Source organism: Colobus angolensis, unplaced genomic scaffold, assembly GCF_000951035.1.
Source record: "Colobus angolensis palliatus isolate OR3802 unplaced genomic scaffold, Cang.pa_1.0 Scaffold5, whole genome shotgun sequence".
Classification (NCBI taxonomy): domain Eukaryota; kingdom Metazoa; phylum Chordata; class Mammalia; order Primates; family Cercopithecidae; genus Colobus; species Colobus angolensis.
The window spans coordinates 13433876-13453197 of NW_012118487.1; the positions used below are offsets into that span (position 1 = coordinate 13433876).

The window sequence follows — 19322 nt, forward strand, 5'->3', positions numbered from 1 at the left end:
GTCCAAGTGTTGGTTTTCGGGACGAGTATTATTTTGGTTCCTAGACACAGTTTTTGGTTCTTTACCACTTTCCAGTAATAATGAATGCAAATACAAGTATAGTTAGGATCACTATGGATTGCTAGCTGCTACAGTGGTCAAACTTCGGTTATATGAAACTTGGCAAGCTTTTATTTGTTTCTCAGCGACTGTGTTCTAATCTCTTAGTAGGTTCTCAACGAATAATATTTATTTGGCAAAATTACATAAATTGATCCCATTCCTCGGTCATTTAATTTTTTTACTTTAGGTTCGGTATGAATTTACAAATAAAATAATTGATTCTACTTGTTTTACAAGTAAAATATTCATTTTCAAGGGTCCTAGGTGTATATCCCCAAATGAATATATCATGATTTTTATTACTGCAAAGTGAAGACAATTTATGTTTTCTCTTTCAGTTTTCCTTTTCCTTCTTTTAGTGTTTGAAGTAATATATTTCTGAGGTAGGAGCTCCACACACTCCTCAACTCTACCCTTCACGAAAATGATATACGAAACAGAGTAGGTTTCAGAATAAAGAATAGATAAGTTTTATTTTTTTTTTCATATTTTGTCAGAAATGCATCTTTAGCCAGTTAACCTGACAATATGTCTGATGAGGTACTTCATTAGTTGTCTTGCTGGATAACAAATTACCCTCAAATTTACCCCAGCTTAAAACAACAAATATTATCCGTTTCTGTACGTCAGGAATTAGGGTGCATTTGTAACTTCATTTAATAATAACTTAGAGCAAATTAACTAATATTACTTGGGGGCCCTTGGATCAATTGAAATACTTCCATCCACAAAATATTATAATAACTTCTAGATAATACAAAACGTTGATCATAATTTATTACATATGACCACTTTAATGGGGAATGTGTGTTCACTGTTGCTGGATTAAAAAATATTTTCCTCATTTTACAATATGAAAACATTGAATTGCCAAATCTTTAATCACAGAGTGTTGAAATTAGTCATTCAGATTTGTAACTGTGGTTTATTGTTTAACCAACTGCTATTGTGCCACTAATTTTTTCCTCATTTTGATTCAAATTTGGAAACTGACACTATTCCATTGACTGACCCATGATAATGCATCAAAATCATTAATACTAAAGTCTAAGAATTACGCATTTAACTTGTGTTTCTTTTTCTTGAATTATTTTACTTAAATAATTCTGTAAGCAATTTAAATGAAATATATCTATTTCTGGACATTTATGTTCACTTTCTTTTTCGTTTTGCTCTCATTGTTTTGTTTTTCTGACAAATTTCTTGACATAGCTCTCTAATAAACTGAAACATTTTTGGCTGACTTGAATAAATTTATATCATATTTGGGGCAAGTACTTTTTTTGAGACAGATTTTTATTCTGTTGCCTAGGATGGAGTGCAGTGGGGCGAACAAGACTCACTGCAGCCTTGACCTTCTAGGTTCAAGCAATTCTCCCTCCCACATCAGCCTTCAGAGTACCTGGGACCACAGGCACACGCCATCATGTGTGGTTAATTTTTTTAAATTTTTGTCTGACTGTGCTGCCCAGGCTGATCTTAAACTCCTGATCTCGAGCGATCCTCCTTTCACAGCCTCCCAAGGTTCTGGAATCAGGTATGAGCCACTGTGCTGGGTCTGGGGCAAGTACTTTACAGCAATATAGAGATAAAAATATTTGTGGTTTGGAGTTCAGGCAATAGCTTTAGGGAGTTTAACTCTGTAGTCAGCAGTTAGTATATTTTTCAAGAATAGATTGCATAGGATTCATAAGCTATTTGAGTTAAGGAACCAGATTTTAGCAAGTGAGCCAAGCATGGAGAGACCCTATATGGAGTAGCGATTTGCAGAAGTCATGAATATAGGGAAAAAAGAGATGAAAAGGACAGATGTTAAATACACACACATGCACACAATCATCTCTTCTTTTATTTATTTATTTTCAGAGTTTTTTCCCCTCACTTTATTTTACAGGGTCACAGAATTGTTTTTTCCAATTTTTAAATGCTAGTAAAATATACGTAACATAAAATTTACCATCTTAACCAGTCTAAGTGTACATTTCAATGGTATTAATTACGTTGATAATGTTGTGCCACCATCATTTTATTTTCACAGGATCACATAATTGTTTTTTCCAATTTTTAAATTATAGTAATATGTACATAACATAAAATTTACCATCTTAACCAGCCGAAGTATACAGTTCAATGGTATTAATTACATTGATAATGTTTTGCCACCATACTCTTTTTGTAAAACTGAAACTCTATACCTATTAAACAATAATTCCCCTCCCCCATTCCCAGGCCCTAGCAGTCATCATTCTACCTTTTATTTCTGGTTTTGGAAAACGGAAATGTTTGTATTCATATTACTGGAAAGTGGTAAAGAACTAAAACCTTATATATATGGGCATATCCAGTATTTGACTTCTTTTGACTGGCTTATTTAACTTGGCGTAATGTCCTCAAGGTTCATCTCTGTTGTAGGGTATGCCAGAATTTCTTTTCTTTTTAAGGTTACATAACATTCCCTTATATGCGTCGGCCACATTTTGCTTATCCATTCATCTATTAATGGACATCTGGGTTGCTTCCATGTTTTAGCTGTTGTGAATAATGCTGCTATGAACATGGGTGTAAAAATATCTTTTCCAGACCCTGCTTTCAATTCTTTTGGGTATATATCTGAAAGTGAAATTGCTAGATCACATGGTAATTCTGTTTTTAATTTTTTTTTTTTCTAGGAAGCTCCATATTGTTTCCGCAGAGGCTGTACCATACATATTACATTCACATTAATAATACATAAGGGTTCCCGTTTCTCCACATCCTTGCCAACACTTATTTTTTTTTATAGTAACTATCTTACTGGATATAAGGTGGTATCTTATTGTACTTTTAATTTGTATTTCGCTAATGATTAGTGATGTTGAGTCTATTTTCCTGTGCTTATTGGACATTTGTATATTTTCTTTGGAAAAGTATCTTTTCAAGTCCTTTATCCATTTTTGAATCATGTTTTTGTTATTGTTGAGTTATAAGAGTTATCTGTAAATTATAGATATTAGATTTTATCAGATACATGATTTTAAAATATTTTCTGTCATTTGGTGGGTTGCCTTTTTACTCTATTAATACTGTCTTTTGATGCACAATTTTTAGTTTTCATGATGTTCAGTTGGTCTATTTCCAACTTGTGCGTTTTGAAATCATTGCCAAATTCAGTGCTGTAAGCCTTTTGCCCTGTTTTTCCTTCTAAGAGTGTTATAGTTTTATGTCTTACATTTAAGTCTTTGATCCATTTTGAGTTTATTTTCATAGATAGTGTTGGATAAGGAACCTCATTCTTTTGAATGTGGATATGTTTCTCAGCGCCATTGGTTGAAAAAACCGTCCTTTCCCCCATTAAATCATCTTGACACCCTAGTCAAAAATATTTTGATCATATATGTGACAGTTTATTTCTGGATTCTGTGTTCTATTTCATTGGCCTGTATGTCTGTTTTTATGCCAATTCCATACTGTTTTGGTTACTGTAGCTTTGTAATAAGTTTTGAAATCAGAAAGTGTGTCTTCCAGCTTTGTTGTTCTTTTTCAAGTTTGGTTTGACTATTAGAAGTCCCTTGAGATTCCATGTGGATTTTAAATTTTTTTTTTCTATTAACGCAAAAAACATCATTAGAATTTTGGCAGGAACTACATTGAATCTATAGATAACTTTGGGTGGTATTACCATCTTAATAATAATAAATCTTCCAATCTGTAATCACAGGATGTGCTTCCATTTATTTGTCTTCTTTCACTTCTTTCACTAGTGTTTTGTAGCTTTCGTTCCAGAAAACTTTTACCTACTTGGTTAACTCTTAAGTATTTTATTCTTTTTGATGTTATTGTAATTGGTATTATTTTCTTAATTTCCTTTTCAGATTGTTCATTGTAAGTGTAAAGAAATACAACTTATTTCTGAGTTTTGACTTTGTATCTTTCTACTTTGCTGAACATATTTATTAGTTCTAAGTTGTTGGTAGAATCCTTAGGGTAACTACAAAGGATTTTACTGCTTTCTTTCCAATTTGGATGTCTTTTACTTTTTTTCTTGTCTAATTACTCTTGAAACCATGGAATTTTATAGCTAAAAAAGACCTTAGGGAACACCAATTTCAAAACCTTTATTTTACAGGGGAAGAAACTGAGACTTCAAAATTTTAGTGACTTGCCTGATGCTCACTACTAGCTAAGGAAGGAGACTGAGTCAAACTCATGTTTTCTTTCCATATGTCTCTTTTCACTATTAAATGTTTTCTCATCTCATTTATCACCTTCCCCCTATTTCTGGCTGCCTTCAATATTCATTTAATTTAATACCTTGTTTTATTTGTATAAAAGCAACTCAGTGAGAATTATGACTTTTGTTTTGTTTTTTAGTTCCATAGCACTCATAGCAATGGCCTTTGTGGTTAGTGGGCAGGTGAGTGTGTGTATACTGAGAAGGTGGGTTAGGATATGCTATGCTACCATGACTACAGCTGATTATAGCCACGTTGAGTAAATAGTAATGCAATTAAGTAAGAACCATATAATTAAAAATAATGCTAGTGAGAAGTATGATACATTTATTTTATTTAAAATTTCAAATAATTGGACAATGGAACATTTCTTGAAAAACAAACCAAATAAATTGAATAAGCCTAAAATTCTTAGATTTTTGGTTGCATTTAAATAACACATCTTAATATTTACATTTGTTTAGTTGCCATTTTCGTAACACTTATTATAGAATAAAATTAAATAACAGGAAAAAAACCTTCAGGAAACAAAGTAATATTGTAAATCTTTTTGAATTAAAAAAACCCTGCAAATGGTATGCCTTTTAGTAACAAAAACTGCTCTTGCAGGACCAGATCTTTAAATTTAATGAGTGGGGGCTTTTTATGTGTTTAATGTACCTTGTGACCTCTTAGTACTTAGCTATTTCCCTTTTCTCCTTAGAAAGACCTCCTTGTGGACTTACCCTTCCTTCATTTCTCTACATTTGTTGCCTTTAAATTTTAGGGATGTGATTGGTTATCAGGTTTTTTTTCTTTTTTAAAAAATTTCTCTACCCAGTCTGTTCTAAACTTCTTTGGTGGTCTATTCTTTTGGAAGTGAAGAAATAAATGCTACGCTCCTGATTTGTTTCAAAATGTCTCAGAAAATATTTTCTCATAGACTTTCCCATGTTCCTATGCCATTGAATAATATTACATGATATCAGTTAAAGGTTTTTAAAACCTAAAGTAACCAAAAATAGAGTTGCTACTTTTTACTTGAAAAGCATTGAACATTTTTAAAAACATATAGGTGGATTTCTTTATCTTTAGAATTTGTGTTTTAGAGATAACTATTTTAGTACACACTTTAAACCTTCATCTGAGACAGGACATTTATTTGTAAATTCCAGTATTTAGACAACTAAGAAATACTGAAGAAAAATGACCATTTATAATGTGTATTTAAATGAGGCTATTCATATGTCAGTCGTTACATACCAATGATTTAACACCGTTTCCTCAGTAAAAGCTTTATGGAATTGGTTTGCTTCAAACAAAAGATCTTAAAGCAGAATGCTTTCTTGAGACCTCCGGACTCCCTTCTATTCTTGCCATCTTTTCCTGTGTAGATTTCATATGCTCAAATAGTATATAAACCATTCTTCATTATTTATCGTCTACACAGCATGTGCCATTTGAGTGCTTAGTGCCATGAAATTATTAAAAGCAGTAGTTACCTTTTTATTAATACACACTACCTTATTTGGTGTTTAACTTGTTATATAGAGATAGTTTGATTAAAGCTGCTTAATATTTTACAGATAGACTTTATATTAGATACAACAGCTATTAAAATTTGTATTTTAGTCTTTTTTAGAAATAGGCTACTATTTTAAAAAGGAAACAAAACATGATAGTCAAAAATACCATCTCTTTTAAAAAGGTCGCGATCTTCTAGAAGTTAAAAAGTATAGAAAACTATTACTCTTATAAATTTTAATAAATGTATAATCTGTATAATTCTTTGTAGTTAATCCGTAGTTTGTACTGCTTTTAAGTGGAAGCTATTTTTGCTGTTGTAACAGACTTGTTTAGACTAAAACTACTTCTTAAAAAAAAAATCCAAAATTATGTCAGAACAATATAGCTGTTTCAGAAACTACATACTGCTTTACCAATTAAAAGATGCTTTTATATACATTTTCTTAGTTAAGGCTCACAGTCAGCCTGTAAAATAGATAGGAATGATTTCCCCCATTTCACAGGAAACAAGGTCAGAACCTTGTTTGAAATACCTGAGGTCACACAGCAAGTTACAGCGTAATTGGAGCTCTACCTTGAAATTCATCCTCCGCGGTAGTGGTGTCAAAAAACTTCTACGTTACTGTAAAGCAGACATTATAGTATGTAGCCCACTTTAGAGATTTCAGTTTTATTTATTTATGCTGAAATTAGCATAATAAAACTGAAAGTAGACAAATTAATTTTTAAAAAATCAAAAGATTTACACGCCACTGCACTCCAGCCTGTTGACAGAGGGAGACTCCGTCTCAAACAAAACAAAACAAAACAAAAATCCGAAAGATCTTAGATTTTTTAAAAATTGGCTTTGTCAGCCAGGCATGGTGGCTCATGCCTGTAATCCCAGCACTTTGGGAGGCTGAGGCGGATGGATCACATGATCAGGAGTTCAAGACCAGCCTGGCCAACATAGTGAAACTCCGTCTCTACTAAAAATACAAAAATTAGCTAGGCATGGTGGTGCGTGCCTGTAGTCCCAGCTACTCGGGAGACTGAGGCAGGAGAATCACTTGAACCCCAGAGGCGGAGGTTGCAGTGACCTGAGATCGTGCCACTGCACTCCAGCCTGAGCAACAGAGCAAGACTCCAACTCAAAACAAACAAAAAAAAAATGGCTCTGTCAAATAAGTATTTGGTCAATGCGTAATAAAAGTATTACTGTTAATATTGCTGTTGTTATTTTAATGGAAACAAGGGCGTATAAGAATTTAGGAGATTCTAAATAAAATTTACTGATTTTAATGTATCTTAATAAGTAGAAGCATTTTTCTACAGATACTAGAAATATAATATTTGTAGCAATCCAAATTAATTCATATAGCTTATTACTTTGTTTTCAAATAAGTAATTATACCAACTTTCTAACTAATATATTTTATATTTACATTGTCTTTTTTATCAGACTAAGAGTTACACAAATATCGATCCTTTTTGCATTGTACCTTGCTCTGTTGTTGATATACCCTATGTAAGTGGTCAAAACATCATTTAGGATTTGTGTCATTAAGGATTTGTATCCCTTAATTCCATCTTCTTTTGATCTATATGTATTTGAATTTACCTGAAGTGAGAGATGATTCACAGGTTGTAAATTTTTCGCAATTAGTTGGATTCTTAAAATATAAAATAGTTACTATTTGTGAAATGATGCTAGACTTCCCATGTCCTTGGTCACCGTCTTTAAAGCATTCATTAGAGTTTCTAATTCCTTTTTAAAAAACATCTTTATTAAGGTATCATTTACATACCATAAAATTCATTCATTTTAAATGTACAGTTTCCTGTCCTTTTTTAAACCTTTTTTGTATTTTTTTTCCATCCTTCTATGATTTTTTAAAGATAATTGTAGATGCACACGAAGTCTCAAGAAATATAGAGTGATCCCTTGTACACTTTACCTAGTTTCTCTGATTGGTAATAGTTTTGGACTATAATATACTATCAAAACCAGGTTTTGCCATTGATACAATCCTTCTTATTCATATTCCCCTAGTTTTATTTTTACTCAGTATACATATGTGTATGTGTATGTGTATGAAGTTCTGTGCAAGTTCACATATCCAGCACCATAGTCAAGGTAGTAAATAGTTGTAACACCACAGGGATCTCTCACACCGTGCTTTTATAACCATACCCACCTCTCTGTTGTTGACCATCTTATCATGTGCTTGTTTGCCATTTGTTTATCCTCTTTGTTGAAACGTGTGTTCATATCTTTTGCCCATTTTTGTATTGGATTGTTTGGGTTTTGTTTACTGTTGTTTTGAGGCTTGTTTATGTATTCTAGATACCAGTCCATCAGATACGTAGTTTACAAATATTTTCTCTCCGTCTATAGGCTTTCATCTTCCAAATATAGACTTTCAAAGAGCAAAAATTTTTTATTTTGATGAGTTCCATTTGATCATTTTTACTTTCATAATCATGCTTTTGATATAAGTCTGAGAATTCTTTGCCTAGCCTTAGACCCCAAAGATTTCCTCCATGCATTTTTCTTTTCTTTTTCTTTTTTTTTTTTTTTTTTGAGACAGAGTCTCACTCTGTCACTCAGGCTGGAGTGCAGTGGTGAGATCTCAGCTGCAAGCTCCGCCTCCCAGATTCACACCATTCTCCTGCCTCAGCCTCCCGAGTAGCTGGGACTACAGGCACGCGCCAACACGCCCTAATTTTTTGTATTTTTTGTAGAGACCGGGGTTTCACCATGTTAGCCAGGATGGTTTCGATCTCCTGACCTCGTGATCCGCCCAGCTCGGCCTCCCAAAGTGCTGGAATTACAGGTGTGAGCCACCATGCCCGCCCCCTTCTATGTATTCTAAAATTTTTATAGTTTTATGTTTTATGTTTAAGTCTATGGTCCATTTTGAGTTAACTTTTGTAAAAGGTGTAAGGTTTAGGTCAAGGTTCATCTAATTCACTTTTTTAAAATATCAGTGTTTACCAATTGTTTATTCAACAAATATTTTCTTAGCACTTTATATGCCAAGCTACTGTGTTTGATACTGGGTTTATTCATGTAACCTATTGTGTGGAATCAGTTCCTTGTTTTAGTACTTACAGTCATTATTTTGCGTGGCACCATGTTAACTGAAACTAGTGCATGCTGAAACATAGTGCCTTGCTATGTAAATGGCGTCTCTCCAGATTTCACAGATACTAAATTAATGAAATTCAGGACCAGGATTATGACTACTCAGGTAATTAAATCCACAATTATCAGACGTACTTTGAAATGAAGGAACCAAAATAATAATTATTATTTAAAGAGGGTGAGAGGGATGAGTACAAAACTACCTTTTATTGTGAACTACCAACTATGGGTTAAGCTGCGTAAATGTTATCCCCACCTCCCATGAAATAAGAATTAGTATCCATTATTTTACTAATGAGAAAAATGAGGATCAGAGATTATAGGCTAATCAGATTCCATGTTGTGGTTTGATCCTGATCTTTTTTCACATCAAAGCCAGTGTGCTTTCCACAAGAACAGCAGCAGCCTGAAAGAGCAGCTGCAGCTGGGAGCAGAGATAGAGGTAATAAACAGTGACGGGGTAAACAGAGATGAGAACCAGTGATGAAGAAACAGATGGGAAATTGCCTTTGTCATCCATGGACTCCAGCAGTTCTGGGAATATGCTTTGTGGGTTAAGAATAAAAACTTTAGACTCAGATAAACCTGAGTTTGAATCCTAAATCTTCCATTTTTCCGTCTTTGACTTCTCAGGCAAATTTACTTAACCTCTCTGGAGCACTATTTCCTTAGCTGTAAAATTAGGGTGATAACACCTACCTATTGGTTGTTGTGAGGACTAAAATGAGATAATATATAACAGACTTAACAGAGTGCTTGGCACAGAGTACGTATTAATGGGTTATAACACAAAATAATATTGTTTAATGTTTATATTATTAAACATTATATAAATAAATGCATATGCATAATATTATGTACAAAAGGAGAGAACAGAGCCAGGAATTCATTCTAAGGCTTAAATCTCCACACACAAGAAATAATTAAAGGGATTTTTTATTCTACTTTGTTAGAATAAAAATTAAAAAAGAATGTCTCTACCCTTTAAAATAGAAATTCTTATCAAAAATGACAAAAATAATTCCTACTAAGTATTTTGATGTTTTCTTTGATAGTAGGTTTCCTACTACTCTTATACTGTGATGCTGAGTATTTATCTCTTTAGTAATGGTATTCAGTCTGTATTACACTGAGCCCTAAGGTAATAATTCTTAAACTGAGTACATAAACTCAAACACACATCTTTTTCAAATTTACATACCTGGATTCCACAGCTAGGAGATTTGTAGTTACAAAAAAGATTGTTAGAGGAATAAAAATAACCCTTAAATACTTTTTAGCCAGGTTTACAAATGCTTAACATTTTGCCACATTACCTTATTGTTCCATCTATGTAGACATAGACGTTACCGTTCTGCTGAACCATTTTGGAGTAGGTTGCATATGTCACACCATCACACTTCAGTGTGTGTTACAAAGAACGAGAATATACTTCTGTATAGCCATTTCACAGTTATCAAGTTTAGAAAATTTAACATTGATACTATGATACCATATTTTTATCCAATCTTTGGCCCATATGTCTAGTTTCTTATTTATCTCAATAATGTGCTACATAGCAATTTTTTTCCAATCCTGTTGACATACTGCATTTCGGTGGTATTTTTTGTAGCCTCCTTTAATCCAAAACTGTTCTTCCACCTTTTTTCTTTCTTTCTTTTTTTTTTTTTTAAACTTTTATGACATTGGCATTATTGATTTATTTTTTAGGAACAGAGTTTTGCTCCATCACTCAGGCTGGAGTGCAGTAGTGTAATCTTAGTTCACTGGAACCTCCAATTCCTGGCCTCAAATGATCCTCTTGCCTCAGCTGCCTAAGTAGGTAGGACTACAGGCATGTGCCACCACACTCATCTAATCTTTTAATTTTTTATAGAGATGGTCTTGCTATGTTGCCTGGGCTGGCCTCAAGCAATTCTCTCAGCCTTGCTCTCCCAAAGCACTGGGATTAGAGGCATGAACCACCATTCCCAGCCCGGCATTGGCATTTTTGAAGGAAAAGATTCCGTTATTTTACAGACTGCCTTTTGAGTATATTCCCTATTAAATTCAGATTATGGATTTTTGACTGGAATACTGTATAATGATGTTGTATCCTCAGGGCATCACATCTAGAGGCACATGGTGTGCATTTGCCTCTTATTTGTAAATGTTAATTTTCATCATTTGGTTAAGGTTTTGTCTTACTTCTTAATTTTTTCTTGTAATTAATGACTGATATGTGGGAAGATCCTTTGGGATTCTGTAAGTATTCCATTCTTTGTCAAACTCCAGGTTCAGCAGCATCCATTGACAATTCTTGACTAAATTATTTTTTCTCTGATGGTAAAATGATAATTTTTCTAACTACATTATTCTATGTTCTTTAATTAGAATTCTACTCTAAAAAAGAGCTTTCCTTCTCCTTTATGTTTCTATTGATCATCATCAGTGTAGACTCACAGATTCTTTTTTTATGTAATGGATTATACAGTTTTTCCTCAGTATTTGTGGATCTGCATCCACAGTGTCATTCGACCACAATTGAAAATATTTGGAAAAAATAGAAAGTAACAATAAATAATAATACAAATTTTAGAATACAGTATAACAACTGTTTACGTAGCATTTACATCTTACTGGATGTTTTAAGTGATCTAGAGATGATTTAAAGTATACAGGAGGATGTATACTATGCCATTTTATACAAGGGACTTGAGCATCCGTGGATTTTGGTATCTGGGGGAGGTGACATGAGGGGGTGATCCTGGAACCAGTCTACTGCAAATGCTAAGGGACAATTAATTCATTACTGTCATTTTTATTTTGATGTTCCAGGTTTGGCCAATAGGAGCCGCCTTCAAATTAGCTCCTAATGTCCTTTTGACATTATCCCATTGCTTTTGTTTTTTTTTTTTGTTTTTTTTTATTTTGATTTGCTATTAGTTCACTGAACACTCGTAATCCAAGTTTAAGAAACACTACCTTAGGAGTTTCTTGGTAGCCCCTAAGGGGGTCCCAAGTAAACTGGAAAGGTACAAGTTGAGAAGAAGATGCACCTTTTCACCATATTCGTGTATAGCAGAACTTTGATGAGTACCTCCTATAGGTAAATCCCCCAAAGATGTAATATATAGAGTATAATATTTTATAATTATATCTACTTAAATTAAGGTTAAAATTAACTTTTATTGACGAGTTACCAGATGAAATCAGGAAAAATAAATCAAGTAATTGCTATGCAAGTGCTTCAGCCACATTTTAATGCTTAAACTTTGGATCTTTGAGGCAATAAAAAGTGACTTAGAGATTTCTGCACCATATTCCTTGCTTTGAGATGATTGGTTTGACAGCCATTATGCTGGGCCAATTGTAAATGTAAGGAGGGTGGTGGCAGAGAGTTTTTCTCTAATGTCATTCAATTTCTGTAGCAAAAATGCTTCTTCATTTTGCCTGGGTGAGGGAAAGGGGTTGGGATACATACCAAATCTTTCTAGCTATGTGATATATGTGTGTTGAGGGGAGAGGTTGTGGTCCATTTTTACAGATACATATGCACAGTATTTCATTTAATTCTCATAAAAATCATACAAGGGGGATATTTTTATTGGTATTGTGTAGGGAAGGAAACAATGACCCAGAGATGTTAATATCCTGATTCTTTTGCTCATTTCACTCTGAATTTCTCTCTTCCGTATCCTCTGTTTTGGAGTGCCAAGCCTCTCAAGGTTTCTGCAAGGTACGTAAGCTTCTGCTTCCCTCTCTGTGTGATTCCCGACTGCCCTCCGTCTTTATCTACATGGCTTCATTAGTAGCCACTCCTCCTTCTACTTTTCATGTTGCAGAAATATGTTGAAATCTCATGTTCATGACTGTCCTGTTTTCGTTTTCTTTTAGTTGTAGTTTCTACCATTTTTTTTTCCTCTGTCATTTTATGGGAGAGAGAAGTGATAAATATATGTGCTCCATCTTAAAAGAATCCAACCAAGGTTGAGGTTTTTTCCGAAAAAGTTCCTTAAAAGAGTATTTCAGAAGTGAGTCCAAAAATTGTTTCTTCTGTCTCCTGTCCAAATGATATCTTACAAATTGCAAAGCACGTTAATGAGATGATACCCTGCCATTTATACTTATCCCAATATTAGTTTAAAACCTATTCCTCGGAGGCCAAGGCGGGCGGATCACCTGAGGTCAGGAGTTCGTAGACCATCCTGGCCAACATGGTGAAACCCCATCTCTACTAAAAATACGAAAATCAGCCGGACATGGTGGCAGGCGCCTGTAATCGCAGCTACTCAGGAGGCTGAGACAGGATAATTGCTTGAACCCAGGAAGCAGAGGTTGCAGTGAGCCGAGATCGCACCATTGCACTCCAGCCTGGGGGACAAGAGCGAGACTTTGTCTCAAAAAAAAAAAAAACCACTATTCCTAAGACATGAGCATGAATAAAAATGATTTTGAAATTTAGCATATTTAATGTAAGCTATGTAATACCAAAAGAGCTTTCATAGAAAGAAAAACACCATATATGTTTAGTAATCCTAGATATAACTTTACTGAAATGTTACCAGGTGGGAGTACAACAGATCATATAGGGGTGACAGTGGCTGTTTGCTGTATAAAAGTAGGAAACTTTATGCAGTCTTCTAGATAAATACCTCTCAAAGACATTATTTTATAATAATGCTGGACTCTTCCTAAAATCATATTACTTTCCATTTATGTCTTCCCAGCTACTGTGCCACAGCAGCATAGGACTTTAGGAATAGAAAGTTAAGTTTGAAATGTAAGCTCTGATAATAAACCAAAATATGAAATGCTTATACACAAGATTAATTTAATAAAATAGCTCTGTCTTCGCTAATGTGACACATTTGTACACAGTACCACTGAGTGTTCAAGATCACACAGTCTGGTTGCCAGTCCACATTCAGTAGCCATTCAGTACCCATTTGTGTCAGGCTTCTAAGTTTCCTGTTCACTACCATGTTCCCTGAGTGTATTTGCAGGCAGTACAGAATTGAACATGAATATTTTATCCTTAAACCGAAACAGTATATAATAGCTCTGAGACACAAGGAGCGTTAATTGACTGCTGTATTAAAATGACTATAATTAATTGACAGTCATATTTGCATAATTTCAGGGAGCAGAAATTCTGGGATCATGTTTGTTTGCCTATTTGGCTGTTGCTTCATTTGATGCTTCATCCAATCTATAAAGGAGTTCTGATTTATTTTATTTTGTGCTAATCATTCGCTGGAAATTATCAATTTACGTTTACTAAATAGTATCTAAATCTTCAGTAGTAAGTATTCATTTTATTACTATTCTTTTTTTTTTCTTTCCTTTTTTTTTTTGAGACAAGAGTCTCACTCTGTTGCCCAGGCTGGAGTGCCACATTCTCAGCTCACTGCAACCTCTGCCTCCCAGGTTCAGGTGATTCTCCTGCCTCAGTCTTCCCAGTAGCTGGGATCACAGGCATGTGCCACAATGCCAGGCTAATTTGTGTATTTTTAGTGGATATGGGGTTCACCATGTTGGACAGGCCAGTCTGGAACTCCTGACCTCAAGTGATCTGCCCGCCTCGGCCTCCCAAAGTGCTGAGATTACAGACGTGAGCCACCACTCCTGGCCGCGTTTTATTACCATTCTGAAAAATAAGGAGAAAATGTACAGTTGTGATTGCTTTGGGATTTTTTCCCCCATTTTTTGTTTGTTTGTTTTTGTCTCCTCGGAAAGGAAGAGTTTCAACTGTGAAATCTTATGGAGAATTTTTTTTGTAGCATGATTTCTCTTCTGTGATCTAAGTAATTATGAAATTTTTGTTTACTTCTGTCAGATGATAAATAATGAAGTCATGTTTCTTTGTTTGTAGACCAAGAAAAAATATGTTTGGTTTTATTTGGAAGCTCCTTAGAAAGATTTTTATAGATCCTCTCAACATGATAAAGAAACTTTGAACAAAATAAATTCAAATTTGGAAGAAAAGACATGGGACACCTTGAATTGTATTAATTACAGTTGATCTTCATTATTCATAATTTTGTATTGGTGAATTTACCTACTCACTAAAATTTATTTGTATCTCTCAAAGGAGTACTCCTGTTGCTTCTGCAGCCTTTAGCAAACATGCACAAGAGCTGGAAAAAATGTGTTGTTCAAGGTGCACTTTCGCAGCTGAAGTTGAAGGCAAGGCTCTGTCGCCTTATCTTAGCTCTCGTTATAAACAAGTGTCCTTTTTGTGGCTTATTTAATGCCACATTTCCCACATGCTTTTTCTTGGTGGTTTTAGTGTTTAAAATGGCCCCTGGCCGGGCGAGGTGGCTCACACCTGTAATCCCAGCACTTTGGGAGGCCAGGGCAGGCGTATCATGAGGTCAGGAGATCAAGACTATCCTGGCTAACATGGTAAAACACCATCTCTAATAAAAATACAAAAAAAAAATTAGCTGGGCGTGGTAGCGGGCACCTGTGGTCCCAGCTACTCCGGAGGCAGAGGCAGGAGAACCTGGGAGGCAGAGCTTACAGTGCGCCACTGCACTCCAACCTGGGCCACAGAGTGAGACTCCATCTCCAAAAAAAAAAAAAAGCCCCCAAGCCTAGTGCAGAAGGCAGAAGTCTTGTCTAGTTTTCCTAAGTGTTGTGCCTTATGGAGAAAATACATATTAGATAAGCCTCATTCAAGCCTGAGTTATAGTGCTGTTGGCCATGAGTTAATAGTTAAGGAATTAGTAATATATATTAAATGTCTTTCAGCAGAAACACACATAAAATAAGGTTATGTATTGATCAGTTAATGAAAATATTGTGAACAGAGGCTTACTGATCAGTTAATGAAAATATTGTGAACAGAGGCTTACAGTAACCTAACTCTGTAATTCCCTAGGAACAATGTTTCAGTATTGCTAATTCAGTGTTTGCAGAAACTTTAAAGAACATAATTGCCATGAATAATAAGAAGCACCGTATTTCTTTTATTTCTATATGAGACAGACTAACATAGATTAATTATGTTCTTAGAAGAGTAAATATTTTTTCAAAGAAATAAATATCTATTTTCTCCGCCTATTTTGAGTGAACAAATAAAGCTGTAGTTCCATCACAAAATCCATATTTACACCAAAACTAGTGATTTCAAATACAGAAACTTCTTTTGTATTGAATTCTTTTTCAATTTGAAACTTTTTGCATATTCAGTGATTCCACATTGCAGCTGATTTTTTTTTACCTAACAATTTCTGCAAGCGACAGGACGGTACTATATCTTTTATAATATTATGCTTCAGTTTTAAAATCTTTATAACAAGATATTATTGAAACTTTTAAGACAAATCTGAAGACTTTATACTTTGAAATTAAGTTTTAATTGGTTCAGTCTAAACAATATTTTTAAGAGTTTGAAATCATAGAAGAACCCAACATGAAACTGCATCATATTCTACATCTCTTTTAGAGCTAGTGTTGACAGCTTATTTTCTTTTAATTTTTAATTTTAATTTTTTTTAGAGATAATTTCTCACTCTGTCACTCAGGTTGGAGCGCAGTGGTGTGATCATAGCTCACTATAACCTCAAACTCCTAAGTTCAAGTGATCTTCCTGCCTCAGACTCCTGAGTGGATAGGACTACAGGTATGCACCATCGCACCTAGCTAAACTTTTTTGTATTTTGTGGAAACGGGGTCTATTTTGCCCTGTCTGGTCTTGAACTCTTGGTCTCAAGCAGTCCTCCTGCCTCAGCTTCTCAAAGTGCTGGGATTGCAAGCATGAGTCACCACACCTAGCCACATCTTGACCGATCATTAACAATAACACAAAGACCTATTTCATCACACTGCTATTGACACCGTCCTCAGGCATGCTGAGTTTTAAAATTTTTTGTGAAAGACAACACAGCCTTTTTTGTTTTCTAGAGTTTTTTGTTGTTGTTGCTGGGTCATTGATATAAAAGAATTACATTTACAAGAAGATAAAAATAAAAACATGGTCAAAATATGAAATAACTAAAGGAGGCGAATTGCATTTAGAGGCCCTACAAAGCTGTACAAGTAGCAACATGAATAAATAAGCTTATTCAACAGACAGGACATCAGAACAGTTGAAGTATCATTAAGTAAGCTTTATGAAAGTGCTTACTTTCACTTGATGAAAATATGCTTGTCAAAGTAATATCTAACATATTGACTGTTAGTTGACTGTTAGCCATGAAATGAACTTTATGTACATTATCTTATTTAACACAATAGCTTTTTGAGCTATAGATATTTTTATCATTATTATTTTTTTGCATTGTACATGAAGAAACCAAAGCTCAGAGTAGTCAAGTAACTTTCCCAAGGTCCTGTAAGTAATAACTAGTAAAGTCAGGATTTAAACTCAGGTCTCTCTGACTTCAAAACCCATACCACTATACTCCCTCCATGACTTGCTTTACAGTTTATACAACGGATGTCATGTCATTTTGAGAGTTTTAAAGCTTTTCTGACAGTTACACCCATGTTTCACATCCCTATTACGCTAAGGAAGATAGAGAATGGGGGCAGAACACTATAGACCCCCTTTTCTTTCTCGAAATGCTAAACTCATTATATTACTCTTTCTCAGAGTGCTTTATCATTATTGTGTTTTTACCCAGGATCAAGAACTGCTTTAAAGGGAAATGAAAGTCCCAAGGGGACAATTTTCAGTATTGTTTAGCAGTAGGAATACAGAAAATAAGGTATAATCTTGCAGTTTTCTTTGTCTGAACTATGTATACATGAGCCTCAACCCTCCAACCTCCTCATTATTAATTATTAGTTTTTTAAAGAACCAGCTGCTGGCTTTACCACTTTCTACCTGCTGGATGTTTTCTGAATCACATTATCCAGTGTGATCAATTTAAATGATCTCCATTTAAGTCCAGAGCCTAGGGAAATCACCCTGATTCTTTGTTCCCTAGCAACAGGCCTAAGAGGAGCAACAGCTGCTTCACCATATGCCACTAGAAAGATTCTGTAGGAAAATAGACTGAAATTGTTAATAAATGCTTTAAATATTGAGACTTCAGATACTGCAGTTACCATGTTTGATAATTTACCTTTAGTGGCACAGAAACAAAAGAGAAAAATAAATTTAATTATTTAACAGCTCTGCGAGGTGAGCTTAGCAATTAACGTGATTTCTAGATATTTTCTTGCTGAGTTAAACAGAGGAATAACCATGGTGAAAATAAAATACTTTTCTTTATGATTAGTAGACTTAAAATGTTCAATTTCTGTCAAAATTAAGTTGTACTTATGTTGTAATGTGACATGGCACATTTAAACATTAAACAAATATAAAACTTGTAATTTTTTGTTGACATTCTCTATTTTTTGTACATTAATCATTTCTACTGTCTCCATGCTTTTGACTTTTCCAGAATATCTTATAATTAGAATCATACAGTAAGGAACTTTTTTAGATTTACTTCTTTTAGTTAACATTAGTATTAGGCACTTAAGGTTCCTCCATGTCTTTTCATTCCTTGATAACTCATTTCTTTTTAGTGCTAAATAATTTTCAATTGTATAGATATACTGTACCACAGCTTATTTATACATTCTCATAATGAAGTACATCATAGTTGCTTACAGATTTTGAAAATTAATTACCAAAACTGCCTTAAACATTCACGTGTAGGTTTTTGTGTGGACATAAACTTTTATTTAGATAAATACCAAGGAGTGCTAAAACTGAATCATACAAAGAATGTTTAATCTTTAAAGAAACTACCTGTCTTCCAAAGTGGTTGTATCATTTTGCATTCCTACATCCTTGCCAGCATTTGGTATTGTCACTCTTTTGGGTAGACTCTTGTAATGGGTGTGTAGTAGTATCTCATTGTTACTTTATTTTCAGTTCCCTCACGACATACGATGTTGAGCATCTTTTCATATGCTTATTTGCCATTGTATATTTTCTTTGATGAGGTGTCTATTCAGATCTTTTGCTCATTTTTTAAAGTGGATTGTTTTCTTATTGCTGAGGTTTAAGAGTTCTTTACCGAATACGAACAGCTCCAGCCTCCAGCTCCCAGCGTGAGCGACAGGGAAGATGGGTGATTTTTGCATTTTCAACTGAGGTACCTGGTTCATCTCACTGGGGCGTGTCAGACAGTTGGCACTGGTCCATGGGTACAATTTATTTTCCTAGCCAAAGGAAATTGAGACACACAACACCTGGAAAATCAGGTAACTCCCACCCTAATACTGCGCTTTACCAAGGGTCTTAGCAGACGGCACACCAGGAGATTATATCCCACACCTGGCCTAGAGGGTCCCATGCCCACAGAGCCTCCCTCATTGCTAGCACAGCAGTCTGAGATCTAACTGCAAAGTGGCAGCGAGGCTGGGGGAGGGGCGCCCGCCATTGCTGA

At 34.6% G+C, this 19322-nt stretch overlaps 1 protein-coding gene across 2 annotated transcripts in view; it reads left to right on the forward strand.

The window, feature by feature from the left end:
- Positions 1-19322, forward strand: part of FBXO8 (F-box protein 8) — a 54795-nt gene that overhangs the window by 1180 nt on the left and 34293 nt on the right. The window lies entirely within an intron of this gene.